General features: G+C 39.8%; 1 protein-coding gene across 8 annotated transcripts in view; it reads right to left on the bottom strand.

The window, feature by feature from the left end:
* Positions 1-23,412, bottom strand: part of TENM4 (teneurin transmembrane protein 4) — a 601,078-nt gene that overhangs the window by 405,315 nt on the left and 172,351 nt on the right. The window lies entirely within an intron of this gene.

The raw sequence follows: 23,412 nt of genomic DNA, 5'->3' as shown, positions 1-23,412 counted from the left end.
CAAGGTCTCACAGAACAGGAAAAAAAATAAAATTAGAAGCCTGAAAGATGTGGTTACTGTTATAGAGGTGGCACCCTGTTTCTGCATATATGGTCCAAAACTACATTGACCCTTCATTCTCGCCAATTGTAAATTAATTTTGAATCCAAGCTCTCCATTGAAAAGGTGCAAAGGTCACCTTTAAATAGGTGCTCTGCTTCATTGCCCTTTACTCCATGGTCCACATCCTTTGGCTTCCTCCCATTATTCTGCTTCTTGAAGAACCCTCCTTGCTGCTGATTGTGTTCTCTTATAGATTATTTCTCCTCCACATGCATTTTTCAAACTGCATCTCATTTTGTCATTTCCTGCCTAAGGTTTCTAATCTCTCTATCTTCACTGATTTATGCAGCGCTTCCCAATTTGGATCATTTGTGATTTTAATTAACATGTACTCTTTTCCTGTCTTTTGCTAATGAATGAAGATATTTAAAGAAGACTGGACTCAAGACTGCTCCCTGATGTTCCCCCACTAGAAGACTCACGCAATTCAACACATTTTCATTTATTATCTCAATTTGCTAATGGCCCTGTGGATGGTTTCTAATCAACATCACAGGGTCCTTATCTAAGCCAATCTGAATTAATTTGTGAGTCTTTTCTCTTGCTGATGTTCACTCCAATGAGAGGGAAAACAAAAGCAGAAGAGGCCATCGCTTACCAGAATGCATTTCTAGGGGATCTGAAAATGCGGAGGAGGAGGTGAGAACAAATTATTCATTCTCCTCTCTCAGAAGGCAGGTACACTTTGAGTCCCCCTTCACCATAATATCTATACTTCTCCTGATTTTCAATATGCGTATTTTTAAACTTCTTGACAAGATAGGGAAGTGATATTATTCCCACCTTGAAGAGTAAGTTCCAGCACAGAGAGAATAAGAGAATAAGATCTGCTCTACTCCTTTAACATTCATGGTTAGAAATTGAGAGTTTACAGTTGCTTTTGCATTTACACCTGTCTTCTGGAAGGTACTGTGTGTGACATGCCTGCCTGTGTATCTCTGGGATGAAACATCAAATGCACCATCAAAGTGACTTCATCTCTTCTTAAACAAACAACAAAAAAACCCCAAAACCCCAAACTAAACCAAAGCAACCCCCTATGTTTATATGCCAGTACATACATACATACATACATACATACAAACATATATATATATACATATATCATGACCTGAGTGCTGTTTTGAAAGAATGGGCCCAAATAATGTCAAGTGATTCCAGAAGAAGTGAGAATCAGGTACTCAGAACACATACCTGCTTAATTCAGACCACAGGATATAGAATAAGACATATAGTGGTATCTGTTGGATCTGATCCTGAAAGTTATTTGGGCACCTCCTTCTCATGTAGCTTGCTGTTGAGAAGTTTCTGAAGACCTAGACTGCTTTCCTTGATCCTTGATATTTGTATTGTATTTGAACCCAGATCTGCAAAATCTGAAATGTATTCCCCACTTATGGACTTCTCTACTTTCTTGTCAAGAGGATAATAATGTCTTGTGGTGGACATCTAACCTCCAGTCACTGCCCGATGTTTCCCAAAAAGTACGGACATATTAACATGGGTTATTTATTTTCTGAAGTATTACTTTATGTTTCTGAATGAGATCTGAAATATTCTTAGAAAATTCATGTTTATGTGGTTTTTAATAAAAGCCATCAGGATTTCTTTAAAAATTGCCATTATCCCCTCTTCCCTCCCACCCCCCTCACCAATCAAAACTCAAACAAAAAAAACCCAAACCAAATTAAACTAAAAACAACCAAAAAAAAAAAGAAGGAAAGAAAAATAATGATTAAGGAAAAAGACCAAATATTTTCAGAAGCATCAGCAGTCATAAAGAAACTAATCCCAAGATAAGAAATGACTAAGGGAGAGCATAGGGAGGTAACAACATGAAGAAGACAATTTAGAAAATATTTGCAGGAGGAAAATTTATAAATACTCATTATATCTTTAAATACATGATCAAATTAATATGTATTCTTGCTTCTGCCTTTCTCATTAATATATTTAGTGCAAAAAGATATGCAGGACAAATGTTTGTCACCAATATTATCCTCATATTAGGAAATAATTACACAGTTTTTTCACTTTAAACTTTTAAATGTGGCCCAGTTGGAAATGAATTGCCTTTGACTTGCTAAAAATAAGCATAAGAAACTTAATCTGAGTCCATCATCAGTGCAATTTATACTACACATAACTTTGGTGAGGTGTAATTAGCAGTGCATCACAATAATTTATTATTGGTTTAAAGAGTCTGAAAAATCAAGACCTTACAGCAAAATGGGAAAATGGGAAGCTGTATGCCAGGCATATTATTCTGGTTTATATTAATTCACTTATTTTACCTTTGGTGCACATTCTTCCATCCATACAATGAGAATGCTCCACTGAGAAGGATGCTGAATATTGAATCTCTGGCTCAATATAAAATATGAACTCTGAGGCATAGCTGCAATAATACTTCCATTTGCATTATTATGATTAACATTCCTCTGAATAGGAAGCATCCAGTAATATTAGTTGCAGAAATAGTGAGATTCCAATTGTCATAAATCACTGTGCAGTGTAAAGTAAGCTCCAAAAACAGTATAGAAAAACTCTTTTTTTGTGGTTTTTTTTTGGAGTTCATTTCAACCTCATTTTCATCAGGCTTTCTCATTTGTGTCTGTTGACAAGACAGTAATTACGCTTTTCTCTTGATTAACACATTCTTTTCAGTAAGGTCCCAAACAGCTTTCACATGAAAGGTTGAATCCAAGAGAACATGGTTTTTCTCATTAAAGATTTAGCATTCACCCACAGTTAATTTATCATACAGACACTTCCTGTCTCATAGGAAGGAGGGTGGCCTTGACGCTTGATCTGATCAGAAGTTTTCTCCATAGCAATTGAAATGAATGCCTTTTCAATGATGATTATCGAATTTATTTAATAAGTGAAAATACAGAGGGGAAACGGTACACAATTTCTCTACTAAAGCACAGATCGAGTGGAGATTTTGCCTTATTTGAAACAATATCATCACTAATCTACACAATCTTATTGAAACTTTAACTATATATGTATATCTTTTTATCAAGTAAACATTTCCTCCTTCATTATTGTTTCTTTCCTTCACACTGTTAGCAAAACTCAATATTCATTGATTAATCAAAGCAAGCAACCCTGACATTTGGTGCATCAGCTTTCATTCTTAACAGGCATATGATACAATGATTTATTTTGATGTATTACATTGTACCCTAAAGAGCATCCAAAAATAAAAATGCTTTCATTATAAGTGTTGTGAAAACAAGGCATCTGCATCAGGGACCACACACAAGGAGAGAGCAATTTCTCTGCCACCTGTGCTATTTAATCCAGACTTTTGATGGTTGGATTGCTTTGGAGTTTGCTTGCTCGGGGGTTTTCCAGATGTGTTATTTCCAAATGTATCATATATTCAAAAAGCAACTGAGGGGTTTAAGTGGTGTTCAGTGCTGGAAATAGTTTAGCTTTTCCTGGCTAGCATGCTGCTTTGGTCCATCCTTCATTAACCCACAGTAGGTGAGATGCCCCTGAATTACTGTGGTACCAGCTGAATTGCTGATAACAGTGGCCACTTTGCAAGAAAACACCCCTCCTGAGATGGCAATTAGTGCCAACCTCAAAGGCACAAGAAATGGTAGTGGATGGCCTGGCGGCCTGGCTGCCAGTGGGAGGCTGAGGAAAGGTCATGGATATGCCCTCACCAAGGATGTTCATACTGACTACAAATTTCTGGCCAGGAATACTTTAGTGCCCACCTCTGGGCCTGATCAGAGTGTCCTGCAAAAGCAGTTACATATGTTCTGTAGTCTTTTCCAAACCCAAATAATGCTTTTAGCAGACATTTACCATTAAGCACAAGTTTAAGTCTCACTTGGGACAGCAGAGCTTCAGTATGTGCCTGAAGTCAAGTGTTCCCTCAAAGGGCTGAATGGGGACAGTCTGAGGAGCTGGAGACACTTATGGTCAGGATTAAATACATACATGCATACATAAACTGGTTGCTGTTGCTTCTGGTTGTATCTGTGCAGCACATTTCTCTCCACCTCCTTTTCCATTATCATCCTCTGCTATAAACGATGACTGGGGGTTTGCTGTCTGACATGGTGGCTAGGTGGAGTGAGGTGGGAAGCAGAGACAGCACATGCTGAATGAGCTGAAAAATCATCCTCCCAAATGAAGCCCTGCTCACAGGATAACTTCTCATTATTTTGTTCCCTCATGGAGAACACAAAGGCATGTCTGATATATTTGGAGATCATAGGCATGTTCCAAAAGGCAGCAAATGAAAGCAGAAGAGGGTCTTGTTGGTTTATTTAGAGGCAAAGGACAACTTTCTGTAAGATGGCATATTCCTTTGCAGTCACTGAAGCCCAACCACCACTATAACCATCGCTGTCTACAACTACCTGAAAGGACGTTTTAACAAGGTGCAAGTTGGTGTCTTCTCCCAAGTAACAAGCAAGAGGACAAGAGGAAACAGCATCAAGTTGCTCCAGGGGAAGTTTAGATTGGATATTAGCAAAAATTTCTTCACAGAAAGAATTGTTAGCCACCCAAACAAGCTGCCCAGGGAAGAGGGCAATTTTGACCTTCATCAGCCAGAACTGCTCCCAGTGGAGTGTTTTGCACATCCCAGTCTGTTCCAATTGTGTTGGGGCCATTTAACATCATTTTGTCTCTGATGTTTTTCTGGGTTTGTTTGGGGGTTTTTTAGGAAGGGTGAGACTGATTTTAAGTGGTTTATAGAGGAGGTTGGAAAAAGGCTACACAGTGGAGACGCATTTTCTCAGTGTCTAATAACTTCAAGTGAAAAATTGCGTTTCTAGGAAATGGTAGCACAAGTAAAGGATGTAGAATGTGTCCTGTTGAGTTTTGGCAGAATTACATTTTAATGTTCATCAAAGAATTGTAGTCCCATGCCCTTTGCACACCAAGCTCTTCCTTCTCACTTGTTACAAGATCACCAGATATGCTTTGTACCAAAAATTGGTTTTCATGTTCTACTTTTAATTGTGCTATATTTAAGTCTTATTTGCCTGCATATGCTTCGGTCATCATAGATTTATCTCAACTACCTTTAGACATCTACATCATAGAAGTTAAAGAGCTGTTAACCTAGACTAGCTCAGATGTCTAGTTTTTAGTTGCATGAGTTAACAGTCAATGAGTATCACCCCAAGCCATGTTTTCTCAGTGCAAATGAATAATCAGTCCTTCAGCCATTAATTTTAATGTTACCTTGACAAAAGCTAAGCAGTATTTCAGTTATAACACTGTTCAAAATATTGCAGTTGACCACAGTAATAAATCTGGTAAATAACTTATTTTATCAAGCCAGGAGAACTCAAAGATAAAATACCCAGTTTTGACCAGTTGGAACAAAGAAGCAAGGCATTTCCATCAGCCTAAAATTTGCAACACTAAATGAGTTGCTTCTTTTGTGGAAATTTGATTTGTTGAACTTAGATTTCAGGTGGGTGAAGAAGTTGTACCAAAATGCAACAGCTTCTGTCTCAAAGTGACATTGGTCCTATACTTGCAGAGTTTAAAATTAACATACTCACATTACATTAGCCTAGTGAGGCACTATAACAGGCTGCCCAGAGAAGTAAGGGATTCCCCTTCCCTGGATGTGTTCAAAACCAGGTTGGATGGGGCTCTGAGCAACCTGGTCTAGTGGGTGGCATCCCTGCCCATTGGAGCAGATTGGAACTAGGAATCTTTAAGGTTCCTCCCAGCTTAAAATATTCAATGACTCTATGATTCTATACCCATCTGATCAAGGCTGGCAAAGCAGCTTCCCCCATATGTAAAACATTTCTTTGGATCTTACAGCAAAATTCATTTTGAAATGTTTGTAATCCATATCTCAAAATTCAAAGCATTAAAATATGCCTTTTGTGCAATAGTTTCTCCAAAATAAATATTTTCCCAGTCTACTGTGGAAAAAAAATAAAAATAGAGTCTTCTTTGGCTTCTGGATAATTTTTTTAAGCTACTCCTTCATCTCTGGGAAAAAATATTTTTTCTGTTGGGTTCATTTCAAAAGTAAAAAATTTCTCCTGGCCTATTTGAACTGTATATTTTAAAAGAGTTTCTGTATTGCCTAGAAAAAGTATCACAGTGTGTTTCCCAGTTCATAACAGATGTTTCTATAATTGTTACTCGATTGTTGTCCTGTGCTTCAGGTCTTTTAGCACAGCCTTGACCAGCAATGAAATATAATCTGACCATCAATACACTTTCCGTTAAAACTGTTAAATGGAAGTAATAATCTTTCCTTTTATCCAATGCTGATCTATAACCCTTCCACAGCTTTGAAATGAAGGGTAATTTTTTTGACCCCATTTTTTTGCCATTGGGCAGGTAAGCTGACATTGAGAAGTTTAGAGGAGCACAGCTATTGAGCACGAGGATGGAAAATACGACCCTAATAAAGGCTGGCAATTGTGGACTAAGCTATATGGACCCCATGTTTCTTGCAGACTATGAATACTCCTGCATCTCACCTTACAGATCCAGTCTGGTAATTTTGTAAGTTATTTGTACATCTGAACTTTGACATACCCTGGCCTGGAAATGCTGAGGAGAACGGAGACTTCCTTGCAATGTTTTTAACCTGCTTGCCACAGATAGCACATTCTCCATAAAAACTCCATTGTGTTTGCAAATTTCTTAAGAGTAGAATAAAAAATGCCAGACACCAATGATTAAGAAGATGACAAAGCAAAAGCTTCCAGTATAATCATTGTCTAATTACAGGTACGTGAAATGGACATTAAATAATCTTCTAACACATTTTTAAAAGCTGTTTTCTTAGGCATTAAAATATTATGTAGCTGCTGCAGTGGGTTAGATAGTTCTGCAGTGGTTGGGGGCCTTAAATGTGTTGCTGAACCGATTCATTAATTTGTAATTGATTTCCTGGTGTAAATCAACTGGTTGTTGCATTAGTGAGAAAAGTACTAAGAGGACAGAGGGCAAGGACACTGTTCCTAAATCTCAGTGCTTCTGTGTTGGGAGGATGTGCTCCTCACCATTGTCTCCTCACTTCCTGGGGGTATAACACTGATGAGGAGGGTGTTGAGAAAGGGGTACACTCAAGGTGGATCATGTAGGAACTTCTTATTCCATCTACTGTTACTCTGTCACTGTCTCTGCCTCCAGTTCAATGAGATCACACCCCAAGACATGACAGGTCCAAAGAGGTGTGGGCAGTGGTTCACTTGGGTCTAACCAAGGGTGCTTCTGACCCTGAGAGATGTCACCACCTGCCTGAGGCCTCTTCTGGGCTGGCAGTTCTAACACAGTACTTAAGAAAGGCCTGCACCTTTCCAAATCAGCAAAAAAAGGCCAGACTGGATGTCTAGGTCATCCCAAACGAATCAGCCCTTTAATCCATCAGAGAATACAATCATAACTGTATTCTATTGCCTCAGCCCACAACATGCTACATCTACCCTGTTGCTGCATGCATAGTATCCTGTCCTTCTGGCCCTCATGTTGAAGCAAATGTAGGCATGCTGTGATGTCCTTTCTGGAAACCATGGAAGAATTTGCCTCCTACATTTAGGCAGGGTATTGAAATTTAACAAGGCTCCCCACTGTGAAGGAACAATCAAGGGTAGAGTTATGAAAAAGTTTTCATCTGTGATTAGAGAAGAGGTCTGTGGCCTCTGAATGCCCTTCTCTCTCTCCTTTGCCTATTCTGGAATCCAGGGGTGAATAATTTAGATACTTCTGGAAAATGCCAAGAATGAGGTGGTATTAAGAAAGGTCAAAGCATACATTTTGTTTATGTGGCTGGACATAAACACACAAAAATGTATCTACATATATATACATAAACATATACATAAGCATGTAGTGAAATTTGCTGTTATCAAAAGAACTACAAGTAGCATATGACGGCTGAACAGCTGGAGGTAGATTGGTATATTGCACTGTACTGTAATGACAGCACAGGATTATTTAATTTCTTCACATAGTCAAAATGTCTCCTTCTCAACTGGAAAGACTGGGGTGAGTGAGCTGCCATTGCCTTTTCCTGGGTACATATGAAGATACTTTTATAAGGAAGATGCTATGGATCAGTATTTTTCTTAATTTCTCTTAGAAAAAATAAAAAATGGGCGTTCAGGAATTAGCTACACAGAAGAGCTCAAATCCCTCAATAATCACCATGAAACGCGAAAATTCCATTCAGTTCCTATCTCTGCTAGAAACAACTTCTGTGTCATGGGAAAAGCCTCATCACTAACCCTTGCTTCAGGCCTTCTTTCTACTCAGTCCCTTAATAAAACAGGAACACGCCCTCTGTCACGGGTTGGGACGGCAAGAAGGAGCCTGTTTAATGAGATGCCTTAACAGCCTCTCTATCCGACTTGTCACAAGCATCTTTACAGCTGTGCTTGTATCACGAATAGTTCACTGAATTCAGGAATAGTTCAATGAATGATTTTTTATAACCAGACTTATTATCCTATACTCCCTGCCCAGTTAATAACTTATATAAAAATAATTTGTTTAAATAAATATATTTATATTATATATAAATATAAATGTTTCCGTTTTCATAGAAAATTTGCAATTCTCTGATGGCAATAGCCCCTCCACCCAGGCTTCCTCTCAGAACAATATGTTTTACAAATGGCATTACGGTTTGACTTTGAGCTACTCTTCCTCATTTAATTACCAAGGAAGGTGTGAAGCTAATGTTACAATATTGAGTAAATTGATGGGATCTTTCCCTGCACAGTACAGGCTGAATAAAAGCAAAGAATCCTTATGCATCCCCCGTGCTCAGCTTCCGGCGCTCTGTCCCTCCTGATGCTGCGTAGTATAGATTGGCATTTTATTTCTTATCAATAGATCTCCATAATTCTGTGAATGAGAATGACATTCCTTCAGACCTGGTTTTGTAAAGAAAACCTATATCCATAGGAGCAATTAGTCCCCTGCTGTGAGTTTAGACACGCCAGCTATACTGCAGCTGCTGTCTGTTGCCAGCACTAAATTTTCCTTAGCAGTGGATCAACGTGTTTAAACACTTTGATCTTCTTTATCTCAGCGAGGAGATTTGAAAGCCTCCTGGTTGAATAAGTTTTCTTTTGGGTGAAACTCCATCTCATTCACCATTTCAGTGCTGACCTGTAACATTTGTGCTTTATTTACTGGAGAGGCATCGCCTTTTGAAATGGCTTCTCACATCCCCTGAGAAAGACTTTTTATTTTCATTCCCCCCCCAACACCAAGCTTAAGTAATGGTACTTCAAACAGCAGATAAGAGGCACAAAGAGGACTCAGTCTTTTACACAGCAGTTCAGAATCATATTAATCTCCATCACGCACTCTCTGATTTTCTTTTTAATCTCCCGCGGCACAGTGTGCACCAAAGACAGCTGAGAACTTGCTATTTCGGCTGCCTTATTACTGTTATGCTACGAGAGCTTAAGTACTGTTTGGAATAGGTGAGCACAAATGAACTGAAGTGAGAGACCAGGCACATCAGATGTGGGTACAGCAAAGAAGATGATGGGAGACAAGAATTAAGAGTTGGGTTAAGTCTTACCTGTTTTCTCACTTCTCAAGGAACGACAAGTGAACTCTTACTGATGTGAAAGTGCTGAGCAGGGGAAAGTGTGGTGTGACTCTCAGGCTTATTCCTACAACCACTTCTGAATTCCTGAATTTCCTATAAAAACTAACTCTCTGCCCCTTTGCCCATCATGGGGTTTATATAGCTGTAAATGGAAAATCCAACTCAAACCTCATTAATGAAATTACTTATCTGAGCTTTGGACTATAGGTTGGTCTAACCCCAAACTGACTAAATTTGCTCTCATATGAATTGTTATCTCCTCTGATAAAGAGGTAACAATTTACATTGCTTGTAAAGCAGATGGAAAGAGGCTAAGGAGAGGCCTTATTTCAGCCTTTCAGTACTTAAAGGGCTTATAAGAGAGATGGGGACAGTTTAGTAAGACCTGTAGTTATAGGACAAGGGGTAATGGATCTAAACTAAAAGAGTGTACATTTAGAGCACATAGAAAGAAATGAGCATGGTGAAACACTGGCACAGGTTGCCCACATAGGTGGTGGATGCACCATCCCTGGAAACGTTCAAGGTCAGGCTGACAGGGCTCTGACCAACCTGATCTAGTGGAAGGTGTCTCTGCCCATGGCAGGGGGGTTGAACTAGATGACCTTTAAAGGTCCCTTCCAACACAAACCATTCTGTGATTCAATGATTCTAGAAGGAGCCCAGAGGGTTTAACTGATATTAAAATTTTCTGGATGTTAGGACCATATTAACAGGGCTGCACTCTTATCAAAATACTTGCTCAGAAATGCAGACAAAGCCTTTTCCCTCACCCCAGTATTTGGTTCTGGCCGTGACACAGAAATCTAGAATAAACAGCATAATTAGTGACTTTTTTTCACAAGGGTTTGCTCCCTAGGCATGATTTTAATACCACAGACAATCAGAAGAGTTGGTGTATGGACAGATAACTGAGTCAAAACTTAGGTGAATTTTATTTCTGCTGCAGTTTGAGTGCTCCCACCCTGCACCAGCTGGTTTTATTACGCAGGTGGATGGAATGTGTTCTGCTCCATTTCCAAGGGAGCCACACAAGACTAGCATAAATCAGTCAGCAAGTACCTTGAACCGCATATATTAGGAATGTAAGTGAGAGGAATTCCAAAATGAAGCATGTTTAGACAAAGAGGCAATTATAGCATGGAGAGGAAAGGAGTGTAAAAATTTCAGCTGTAATCAGGGACAGAGCACAGTAGCTGAAGGAGGTGGAAAGTCTAATTCTTTATTTATATAGCCTCATAAATGGGGTGATTTTAATCCCCTGCATACGATATAGTAATATATATTAGAAGCAAATATCACAGACTGATTCCCAAAGAGGATTTAGGAGACTGGTCTTATAATATCCACACAGTTCAGTGAGCCAGATTCAGGTCTCATTTACAAAGGGTCTGCCCAGGTGTGCTTTTATGGACATCAATGGAGTTACACAGAATGGAGGCAAACGATACATAAATGTTGTGGGTTTGCACTGCAGAAATAGGAGGGGTTTGTGTCGCTGCATGCTGCAAGCTTGACCATAAAAATGCATTCCCAGTGGGTCAGCACCTGTTTAGATAAATGGTTTACTTGAAATACACAATGCAGGAGAGCCTGCATATTTATCCATATGGCACTAACACGAACTGCCAGCTGTGGCCAGTCGCCCAATATGTTCTCTCTCCATCTCTGACATATGAAACCATATGGAATCATCTATCCATTAGGAAGAGATCATTTTCAGACAGGAAGGTTTTCTGACACAATTATTAGCTGTGGCATTCTTGACCAGGAACAGGTTGAAATAGGCAGGAAATAAAAAGGAAGCTTATGTTGTCTTGTTGTCTTAAAGGGTCATGTGAATCATTTTGTGTTTTTAAATAATTTTTCAAGCTGGTCCTTTTCTTTGGTTGATTTTGTTTTGTTTTCTTTTCTTTTTGTTTTTTTTTTTTTTTTTTTTTTTTTTTTTTTTTTATATAGAGTACCTTTTATCCTGAACTTAATGTCATTCTGCTGCATGGGATGCTTTTCTCCCCATCCATTTTTTTGATGAGTGATCACAGCACATGAGGCTACTGGTTTCCCCTGAGCCCCGGTTGATTAGAGTCAGCAGACAGGTACGTGACTTGCTAGAAACAGTCTGTTTTAGGAGCAACTGCTGAACACCCTATTCGCAAACAAGTGGTCCCGGAACTCTGGCTCAAACAAATTCCTTCTCAAGTGTCCTTGTCTTTGCACACACTGTGGACTTTGCTGTGAACCAATGCTAAACACTGTATATCAGCATAAAATCCAAGAAAAATAGTGTCAAAACAGAGTCACTGGCTGAATTCAATAATATCTTTATTGAGACAGAAAATCCTATTAAGGCAGTTTGCCTGCTCTCAATCTGGAATAACTCAATTACTCTTGATTTGCACCAATGCAAATGAGATGAGCATCTGCCCCCAGAACACTTGCTAGCTATGCTCATTGACATGATCAGAAGTACAGTGTTCCCTATAATCAACCTTGGTTTACCTCTAATGGATATAAGCAGAGACAAGAGCCTCAGGCGTTTCAGGCTGTGGAGTGAAGAGCTGATCCCTGTCTGCCTGTAGATTATGTATGGAGAATCTGAGAAGCTTATTTTGGAAATTAAGTGGCCCACAAATGAGTCTGAAATCCAGATATACTTCTTAACCACAGCACTTATAGATACATGACCTCTCCTCCCACATGCATTGTACCTCACCTAATCCAGCAGAAACCTTTTGAGTTAAATTAACATGTGATGAAAATCGGCTCTGACCTGTGGTACAGCACAGACTATCCAAGGAAGAGAAAGATAGCATAATTGCTACTAACTTTAAAAGTAAATTGTAAGTAAGGCATTCTTTGATCTAGTACCCTGGTACTTGAAACAGGGTTTGGGCTCTTATGTCTAGTGAGTGCAGATACACCAGTCAGTAGACATCAGTTCAAAACTCAGTTGCGCAAAGTTCAGACTCGAGAGATGATGCCAAACACAGATGAAACTTTGTAAAGTGATACTGTCTTCTACTTAATATAGCAATGCCCATATCCAGTCCTTTCCGTCCCCTTCCCTTTTTCTAGGAGCTGGTGATATAGATCCTTTGAAAGGATCCAGATCTGGGTAACAACTTTTGTCCTGTTCTGCTGACAGTGTCATATCATGTGTTCTGGAAAGAAAGATCAACAACTGCCTGTAGTCCCACCACAGCCCACAGTTAGGGAAGTTAATGGGAAGCCAGGATAAAGACTATATATATATACATATATATATATATATATATATATATATATATACACATATATACATATAAAAGTAATCTTCATAACAGTAGGTGGGTCTCTACAAATGTCCGGCTCCTTGGTTGTGTTTTCCATAGCCAAATAATGGTACTCAAACAGTATTTCCTTTCTTGACAGCAGTGCTCTCATAATAGTCATGGACCTGAAAGTGCCCAATGTCAGATGATGGTTATCAGAGTATCAGTAAGAAATACCAACCAAGGAGCTTTGCAAGCAGACTAGGAGATACTCACACCATACCAAGGCAATTTAATGCATAGTAAGGGGAGATTTCAGGCAACTTTTTCCTGGTTGGATGGCTGTATGCAGAAGGTGATCACAACAAACAGAGTGAGAATTCATATAAAACACTTCAGAATATTTTAGCGCCTACTTACAAGCAACACAAAGCACCTAAAATGGGGATCCTAAATCCTCTGCTAGTTAATGCAGACATTTCCAGATAAACTAAGGTACAAAACTAATATTTAACTAACAGATGACATGAATAGCCCAGTGATTGTCCACTTTGCTGACAAAACAAGAAGGCAAAGAGTCAATCTTGCCTAGAGACAGAGCACCAACTGGGAAGCAGGATAAATACATGGATTTGTTTCCTGTCTACATGAAATGAACTCTGTACATTATTTCCAGGCACATTAGCCCGCACTTTTCCAGTTCAGCTAATAAAGGATACTGTTGACCATCCACTAGTCACAAACAGTTGTTCCGGCACTTCTCTCTTTTTCCCATGACCAGGGACACTTTTGTAATGAATCTGATGCTCATCAGATGTTTCTATATAAGTTTTTCTTTCCCGAGCTACAATACTGAGCAGCACTGGCTTATTGGCATCTCAGGAGGTTTCCAGTACTCAAGCAGTTCACTCTGAAGATTATGATCCCAGTTCTTTTTGCAGTCATTTGTTTATTTTCATGACATCATGACAATTGTTCTCCCACTGATGATTTGCCTTTCTGTGGTCCTGTAACTGTTTATACCCAATAGCATGTCTTTATCATGCATACCTGACATATTTTAAAACATCACATGCAAGCGTCTCACCAGAGGAGCAATTTAGTTCAAGACCATGCAATGCCTTAGTAGTTCAACCCATTACTTTCCCAGCTTTAAATCCGTAGCAGAAATTTTCTCACTCATATTTGTCAACTACCAGCTGCCACTGGCTCTGACATTTGTATCTCTACTTTAGACTACAATTCAGATCAGAAAGCTTCTTAAATCTACAGAATGTATTGAGTAGGACTATGGAGATCATAATCAATCAGGAAGTGATAAAATGAGATAACAGATATGTTTTGATGTATCTCTATGTACAGACAGGAGTATCTGTATTTAAAAAATACAGATACGTAGAAATATTCTACATAGCCACCAAAAGTTTATAAATCAGCATTTCTGCTTTCATAAATGTACTTGAACAAAACATCCCCAAAATTCAGCAAAATTTAGAGGTCAGTGTTCCAAACTGGCATCTTTGCTGGGAATTGATAGGATAGTTTGCTTTGTTCAGACTTTTTCTATATTTCTACATCTGCTGCAAAGAAGTGCTATGCCATTGGTGCCAACCTAAGGGACAGTATTCTGAGAACATGGATACAAAGGAATTTATCTCAAGCACAAAGCTTTGTGGATATATGAAGCATTAACAAAGGCCACAGGCTGCAAAGACCATGCTACCAGTCTTGAGTAATAATCAGCTTTACAAAAAAGTTGCCATCCCAGTTGAAAGAGCAACAAGCTCTAGAGCTCCCCAAAAGCTTATCTCAGAGTCATTGCATTAAAATTCTGAAGAAAAAGTCATCAGAAGTTGTCTGCTTTAGTATTTGTCACACCGAGCCTCTAAGAAAATTCCGCAGGAGCACTGTCTCACAATATTTCGAGCATCTCTTGTCACAGGTTGAAGCCAACTTGCCAAATGTGGCAGAAACTACATCAAACTGTAACAGGACCTGAATTCCTTCTTATTTCTGTTTTACTTGGTGATTGGGAAGAAGATGCCCAAGACACTCTTCAAGGTGGATCAGACTATAAGTGTTCTTCAGGCTGCAAAACTAATGTTCCAGCCAGCTACTCTTTGAGAAGCTCCTGATACGTTTACTCCCCAAAGCTGCAAAAAACAAACCAGACCTTTAGTCATGTGGGGCCTAGATGGTATTACTCTCACTTTTCATTAACTTCAGGATACCTGCATTGACACTGGCATGGAATTAGTGTGAACAGTAGTTTGTCTCCTACTCTAGCAGGCAAATGCCAGTCCAGATTCAGGGATGATACCTGCACCTTGCCCACTGACACCATTAAACAGAATAATGACTCCTTTATGCCTCTGATTCCTTTCTCACTTATTGTCTGCTGAGACATGATGCCTTCTGGCAGAGGGTCTGTCTTACATGCATTTATCTGTGGACTGATGTTACCTGAAACTATAGCAGCATTAACCTGCTGCAGCTATAGTCAAAACAACAGAAAAGTGTCTACACCTGCATCATATTTTTTCTGTGTGTGAAGGGGAATAAGCTGAAAAATGAAAGGCAGGTCTGCTGTGATGCAATACTCTGGATTGTAACAGTATAGTTATTTTAGTAGAATATTTATATTCTTGGATGACATAGTTATACTGCTAAAAACTACTAGTCTTTGCTGGAGTAGAATGTCTCACAATGCTGCTGCAGTCCTGACTGGTATATGTGAATGTTACCGTAATGCAAATAATGAATAATAAAAAGTAATAATTGAATGTGAACTGCATGCACTGGGCTGTCATGGATAAGCAATACAAATTACTTGCAGAATTTTTTTCTGCTCCTCTGTATTCTGCTCTTTGTGACAAGCTCTTTGTCAACTTTTCCTTCATCGTTAGCAATGAAAATGTGCATATGTGGCAGCTAGTAACTCAAGCTTCCCACAGGGACAGTTAATTCTCTGCTCCTTGGTCCTGTGCTTATTTCCCTCAGTCACTTTTCCCTTATGGATCCAGTAACACAGCAGAAGATGTGCCGGAAAGAGAATGAGAGCAATAATTAACCACAAGGAACGAAAAAATGGGACTGGTTAGAAAAAGCAAGAAGCAATGGCATGTCAAACAACAAAACATCACTGCTTGATGGTTTAAACAAGTAACATGAAAGCCTTGTTCTTTCTTTTCCGTTGACACAGGAGTCTCCCTATCCACAGAAATATCTCTACATTAAAAGATAACATTACACAATCCAATCTTTAATAAGCCACTGGAAACCCAAAGGCATGAGACAGACCCCCTTTGTTTATTACAGACCTTATATGCTCAGAGGTCTTCAGATGAATGAGGTGTCAGACAGCAGTCTGGGGATACTGGGGGTGTTAACTCGACACCCTCCATCAGCTTCACAAAACTATCCCTCCACGCACTCAGACCCCACCCTACCTTTCCCAGAGTGGCTGAGGATAATGAGGAAATTATTCTAAAACTACAGAGTCTAAAATAAATTTGCTTCTATATGAAAGTCAGATTTTATGCCATATATTTTTATTTTACGGCATATTTTTATGGGATTCACATGCTGAGAAAAAAAATCTTAGCTTTGATGAGTTCAACAGCAAAACTCCAAAAGAGTTACTCACTTGCCTAAGTAGGGGCTTCTAGTCCTGTTTGAGACTTCCTGGGGTATCCCACAGCTTGTTGCCCATCTCATGTCCATCCTTTGGAACACCTTATGGCATCTCATAAAGCAGTGAAAGCCTGTGTCAGGTACCCAAACCACTCTTCTGTCTATTCTGGGCTACAATTTCAGCCTGAGGCTAGTTCGTGATGAGATAGCAGTGTTTGCAGAAAGTTTCCTTTTCTTGCTTGGATCACACTAGCAATTAGTCCTTGGAGAACAAAACACTGCAGAGGCAGGATGAAAATATCTGGCCAGTGTAGAACTCATTTACCCTCTCTGGCTGGCAGCATAGGGAGCGGATCAAGCCTCTCAACCCACAGCAAACGTCAGAAGAAAAACTCTTTGGTCTAGATGTCAGGTCTTAAAGATTTTTCTTATTTGTAGGCTGAAAATTCAAAACTGTAACCTATTAAACAGGGATTTGCCTAAGGCCTCATATAAATCTCATTGAATTCTGCTCTAATACCAGTTCTACATCTGTGTGACAGTGAAAGGCAGGTATTCCATATTTGCAACACTGGGGCACCAGTTCTACATTAATTTAATTGCAAGCATTAGGTCTAGCTGCAGAGAGGTACTTTCAAGACTTGGGACTTTGAAGATCCATCCAAGTCCTTGATTAAGATAAGGCAACCCCAAGCTACCTTTTTTATGTTTGTCTTTCAACAGCAAAATAACATGGATGGAAAAGATCAGGATCCTGTGCTTTGCATGAAGGCTGGGCTGGCAGGTTCTGCTCAGGACTTTCTTCACATCCAGCTCCAAGTTCAACTACCCCTAGACTTGGTCGAACTCATGGCAACTTCCCAAGCACCTCCTCCTATGCTTGTTCTAAGAAAAGAGATCCAGTGTTATCTTTAAAACTGAAGCAACCCAGAGCTCTGTCCCATTAGCTACACAGGACAGATAAGTTCAAAAGCACTTTGGCAGGGAATGTGCATCTGGCACCTTTCCCTTACATGATACCTCTCCAAATAGGCTCCTAAGCTAAACCACAGTCTTTGGTTTAACAATCAAAGATGCTTGGTAAAACAAAAGGGGATTTGGGAATGTATGTGGCAAAAATTGGCTGGTTGATAAGGCACATTATGTCTAGAAAGCTCCTTTGAGCTTACATTTCATCAAGCTGGATGATTCCATATGTGAAGGGTAACCTAAAAAGGTGTTGAAGCACATGCAAACAGGTAAGTGAATCCCTGAACGAAGTACAACCCCTCTTTGAAAGTTATGATGGAGAATCAAATGCATGCGGACTGAGTGAGAATTCCTCATTTGCACCAGGACAACAGTGTATAACAACCTCTTTTGCTCTGCCTCACTCCTCACGCTTGCAGCATAAAGGCTCCTAAACCCTTTAAAGATGCCAGCATGGTGTTTACACCTTGCTACAAGGAGCAGTGAGCAGCAGAGTTTTGATCATGAAAATTTTCAGGATGAAACAATCACATGAAGAGGAAGAGAGAAAACAGGCTGACTGTAGATGTGATAGAAAACGATACTATGATTTTTATTGAAATTATGGAGGTAATTTTTGAGAAATTACAGAACTCCCAAGCCTCTAAGGAAACCGCTGATATAGGAAGAGCTCACATATGATCAGTTTGCCCAACTTTGTATTTTCCCCTTCTGACCAACCCCTTTGATGGATTTGCCAGGCAGATGGATCTGGGCATTTTTTGGAAGGAAGTATCGTGGTCAGGGAAGGGTTACAACAACAGATGCCCCACATTTGAAGCGCTTCTCTAAGCCTCTGTATGCACAGAAACAAGAGATGCTGCTGAGCCTCTCTTCATGTTAAGAAAGATAAAATCAGGTCACTTAAGACAGAGAAGAAAGAATGAGACAAAAACAGATCTCAGAAGTCACCACTAACAGAACATCCTGTACATGTAAGAGTAACGTAAAGGGAAAAGTGAAATTCCTGCAGACTCCAGTTCTTGCATGAATTCCCTCTGTTGTTATGAGAATGATTGGGTTTTTTTTCCTGCCTTTCTTTCCCCACCTACAAAATGGGGACAGCACTTACATAACTGCTTTGCAAAGTGCATAGGAGGAATAGCTGGCTGTCATTTGTCATATGAGCTGAGCTATGAAAGTGCGAAGGAGTATTTTTAATAAATACCTCATTACCTCATTATATTTTTGACTTCGATTCTTTCCAGGAAGGTCAATCACATTTTATTTTTTTCTGCCATCCTCCCAAAAATGTGCAGACCCCTTAACCATCTCATTGCTGATGAGCCATCTTTACCTAAAATGACTTGCACACAACATGATGTGCTTCTATTAGTCGGTCACCTACGCAAGTCACAGGGGGCAGCACATTAAACAATAACAGATTGATTTGTATTTTAATAATCTGACCTTGTTTGATCTGGACAGGCAATGGTGTTTTACATCCAGTCATGCTGCAAACACGACAGGTTATGGATCCTTCTTACACTGCTGTGCATACTGAGTGATTCCAGTGATGGCTTCAGAATTCTACCACAGAAACAGAGATCAAAATAACTTTAAATAATTGGGGGTATTTAAATAACTTGGAAGTTGCTGCAGCCTTGCTCTTCAGGCTTTAACCTGCACAAGCTTGTGAAATTCTGTGCCCTTTGCAACTAGAGACTGGGGCAAATTTTTTTTTCCAGCATACCCAAAGCCTATTTTATTTTGTTGTAATCAAATTGACCTGGATTCACTTGGCTTCCTCCAAGCAAAATTCACTGTACTGCTCATGAAAAAAAATGGCCCCCACAATATCTGCCAGATGTAGTGACCCTCAGCTAAAAAAAGATATTTTCATCAGCATATTATTTTATTTCTTTAGCTGATTTGCTTTTGTCTCCTAAAAGCCTTTGGGACAAAAAGCCAGCACTAACTTTCCTACCCATCACAATGCTCAGTGATAACATTAGCTGACCCACTTGAGCTCTGCAATGAGTTATGGTAATAAATGACTGAAGGCAAATTGACTCTTCTGTCTCTTCACAATGCAAGTCTCAATGCATATGAAAAGACTTCTTTTTTTTTTTTTTATCATTATGAGGACTTACCACTTACCAAGGAGTGCTTTCTAGGGAGAGGGAAGCTGCTGTATGACCCATGTAAAAATGGTAAATAGCAATTCAGACTGTTTATTTTGCACATTACACAAGAGAATTAATATTATAGGGCTGGAATTACTCTGGAGGGTTACTTGGCACTCTTTTTCTGTCTTTGGCCAACTCACAGTGCAGAAGGACAGGTGTGATGGATGTGACAACACCTGGGCTATGTTGCAGAAATGCAAAATGACAGTCTCAGAAAGCAGTCAGGAAAATGGAAAAGGATTCAGTTTAACTCTGACTGAGGCCTTTCCATAGGATTTTCCTGAAGGTGACCCAACTGCTTTCACAAAAAATTGTAACACAACTTCTGTTCGTATTTTCTCATGCCATCTCCGTAGCAGAACAGAGTGCAGACTTTGCTCATAACAGAATGCAGTTCTCTGCCCTCTTTGCTTCCTTAGGTCCTTGAGTCACTGCACTGGATGACTGGATACACTTCCTGAAGTGGCTGAAAGCCCTCTTCAACTTTCTGTTATCCCTGAGTGGAAGCCTCACTCATCCGACTTCATCGGGCTACAGAAAATGACTTTCTTCATCCCTCTCTTGTGTACGAGGGACACAGAAACAGAAACAACTGTTTGCTTTTGTACCCTTGTGAACCATCTAGTTCCAACACCCCTGCGATGGGCAAGTTGCATAAAGCCCCATCGAGCCTGGCCTTGAACACTTCCAAGGGATGGAGCAGTCACAACTTCTTTGGGCAACCTCTACCAGTGCCTCACCACCCTCACAGGAAAGAATTTCTTTCCAATATCTAATCTAAAACTGCCATTACTCCTTGTCCTGTCACTCTATGCCCCTCTCAAAAGTCTCTCTCCATCTCTCTTGTAGCCCTTTTAGGTACTGGAAGGTGCTCTAAGGTCTCCCTGGAGCCTTCTCTTCTCTGAACAACTTCAGCTCTCTCAGCCTGTTTCCATAGCAGAGATGCTCCAGCTCTCTGAGCACCTTCATGGCCTTCTTTGGACTCACTCCAACAGGTCCATGTCTGTCTTATGCTGGGGACCCCAGAGCTCAATACAGTACTGCAGGTGGGGAACTTGGGCATTAGCCAGAGCTCATCTTGTCATCAGGTCCAATTAGGCTTTGGTGTAAATGGTTGCTTTGAAGAAATGAAGATGCAGTCAGATAGATCTGTCTGTTACTCCTAAGTCTAGAGAGATACTTGTCTGATATTAGATGAAGAGAAAAATGGCATAAAAGGCAAGTGGCTTTGGGTTCATTTTAAAGACACTTCCTCATTCAGTCATAAAAGGTTCTGATTATTCACTTCAGGGAGGGTCAGAGCTGGATGTGTATTCCAGGGCTAAGGAAGGTATGGTCTTCATCCACTGCTTACATATAACTGGAGGGTCCACTTCATGCTGGTATTTAATTAGGCAAAATGGAAGGAAGGGAAGACCATCACATTGGATAAACTCATTACCAACCCATTGCTAATATGCTTGATTGCTAATGGTGACTTTCTTTTCCCCCCATATTAGAAGGCAATTCATGCCAACAGAATATTATAATGAGAACAGCGGAGTAACATTTCCCACATCAAGGCTTTGAATGCCAAGCTGGTAGAAGGGGAAGAAACCTTCATGGTCTGGGAACTCTAAAAAGCAGGACGGGATTGCACTATAAATTACATGCTGGGCATGAGTTACAGTAATCTCGATCACTAGAGACTCATTAATTGGACATTTAAGAGCAGGCACATAAATAAAATATCTCCAGATTGTAGACATATTACATGCATGCAGTTCTGTTATGGATACACTTTCTTCATGATTCCTACTACATGGTCCATTGATAGGATTTTAAAATTTTATACCCCAGGCCAGTAAGACCAGAAAGTACTTCCTAAATAAACTACTGCCAATACTGATCTGAATTAAGACCAGACTGTAAATGCTACACCATGCAATTGATTTGGCTTTTCACTGTTTGTGGTTTTTCTTTTCTTTCCATTCTTCCCAGATATAAAACAATAACTGCACTCCAGAAAAAAAAAAGAAGACAAAGAGATAATTCTTAATTTGGTATTCAGTTGAGGAACAAGAGCAATACATCCAGTGGATTAAAAGAACACCATTAAGCAGTTTAAGAATACAATTTTAGTTTTGTGAAAGCAATGATACTAACAGTTTGCATCACTGCAGTATCTTCACTTTCAGAAGATTCTGAAGATCTTCGCAAACTAAAATTTGTGGAGAAATGTCATACAGCAATCTGGGTAACTTGAGCAACTCCGTGTGAACACTTATCAGCAAGACTGTGAATTCTATGAGAAAGGCCATCTTAATGTGCTCTGTAACGGAAAAACAATTTTTTAATGTACTTATAGATTAAATATTCAGTTTGTACAATTAAGCAATTTTCAGTTCTCTAGAAGATCAAAAATCATTACCCTTCATAATTTTTATAGATTTCCCAAATCTTGACAATTTGGTCAATTTTCTTCAAAAGTTCAGTTTCAGTTGTGATCCTTAACCTCATAACTGGTAAATAAAGAAGCAGCAATCAAAGATTGTGATGTATGGTCACCAGCTCCATGAGTTGGTTATTCTTCTTTCTAAATGAAATTATTTCAAACTTTCCTTGCAAAGAAAATCTTAGATTATAAATTTGCTCTAGGTTATTTGTAATATTATTTTGCAAAATGTTTAAATACTCCAAAAGAATTGAGGCATTTTAATTGCCATTAACGAAATACGTGCATTTATGGTTTTTTTCCCCAGAGCAGTTGTTTGTACGTCTGCTTTAGCTCTGCCTGACACAATATTTTTGCCCTCTATTTTTTGGAACATTAGGTGAATCCCAAACTTATTACACAGCTGCACTGCTTCATTCCTACTTGCTTCAGGCTGAGGGTAACATGCCGGAGCACAGCCTGATCTCTCCTTCAACACTTCTTGGTACGTACATGTGGCACCTGAGATGTGGATTATTTGTTGCTTTAGCTGTAGGAAAGAGCCAGGCGTGGAGGAAATTGTGACTCAGAGATGAACAGTTTGTAGTACTTCTTGGCTTTTTCAGGCCTGCTGTAACCGTCTTATGATGTGCAGCCCTTGCTGAAGGCTATGCACTAAATTGGGTGATGCTTTCACACTTGGCGGATGTCGGTACAATTCCACTGACTCAGTGAGTCAACGCAGGATGATGACTTGCACCTGGCTTTTCCCCCCATATTCAACACTGGTGAGGCTGCACCTTGAATCCTGCATTCAGTTCTGGGCCCCTCACTACAGGAAAGACATTGAGGTGCTGGAGCGTGTCCAGAGAAGGGCAACTGAACTGATGAAAGGTCTGGAGCACAAGTCTGATGAGAAGCAGCTGAAAGAGCTGGGGGTGTTTAACTTGCAGAAAAGGAGGGTAAGGGGGAGCTTGTTGCTCTCTACAACTGCCTGACATGAGGTTTTGGACAGATGGGGACTAGCGTCTTCTCCTAGGCAAAAAGTGCTAGGACAAGAGGCCTAGGGAGCCTCCAATTGTGCCAGGGCAGCTTTAGATTAAATATCAGGAAAAATTTCTTGACCAGAAGTATTGCAAAGCATTGGAATAGGCTGCCCAGGGAAGTGGTTGAGTCACCATCCTAGGAGGTATTTAAAAGACATGCTGATGTGGCACCTGGGGACATGGATTAGTGGTGGATTGGCAGCGCTGGCTTAATGGTTGGACTCGATGATCTTAGAGGTCTTTTCTGACC

This window comes from Chiroxiphia lanceolata, chromosome 2 (genome assembly GCF_009829145.1).
Source record: "Chiroxiphia lanceolata isolate bChiLan1 chromosome 2, bChiLan1.pri, whole genome shotgun sequence".
NCBI classification, from domain to species: Eukaryota; Metazoa; Chordata; class Aves; order Passeriformes; family Pipridae; genus Chiroxiphia; species Chiroxiphia lanceolata.
Note: the sequence above shows the minus strand (reverse complement) of the source record. Positions and strands in the feature narration are given on the sequence as shown.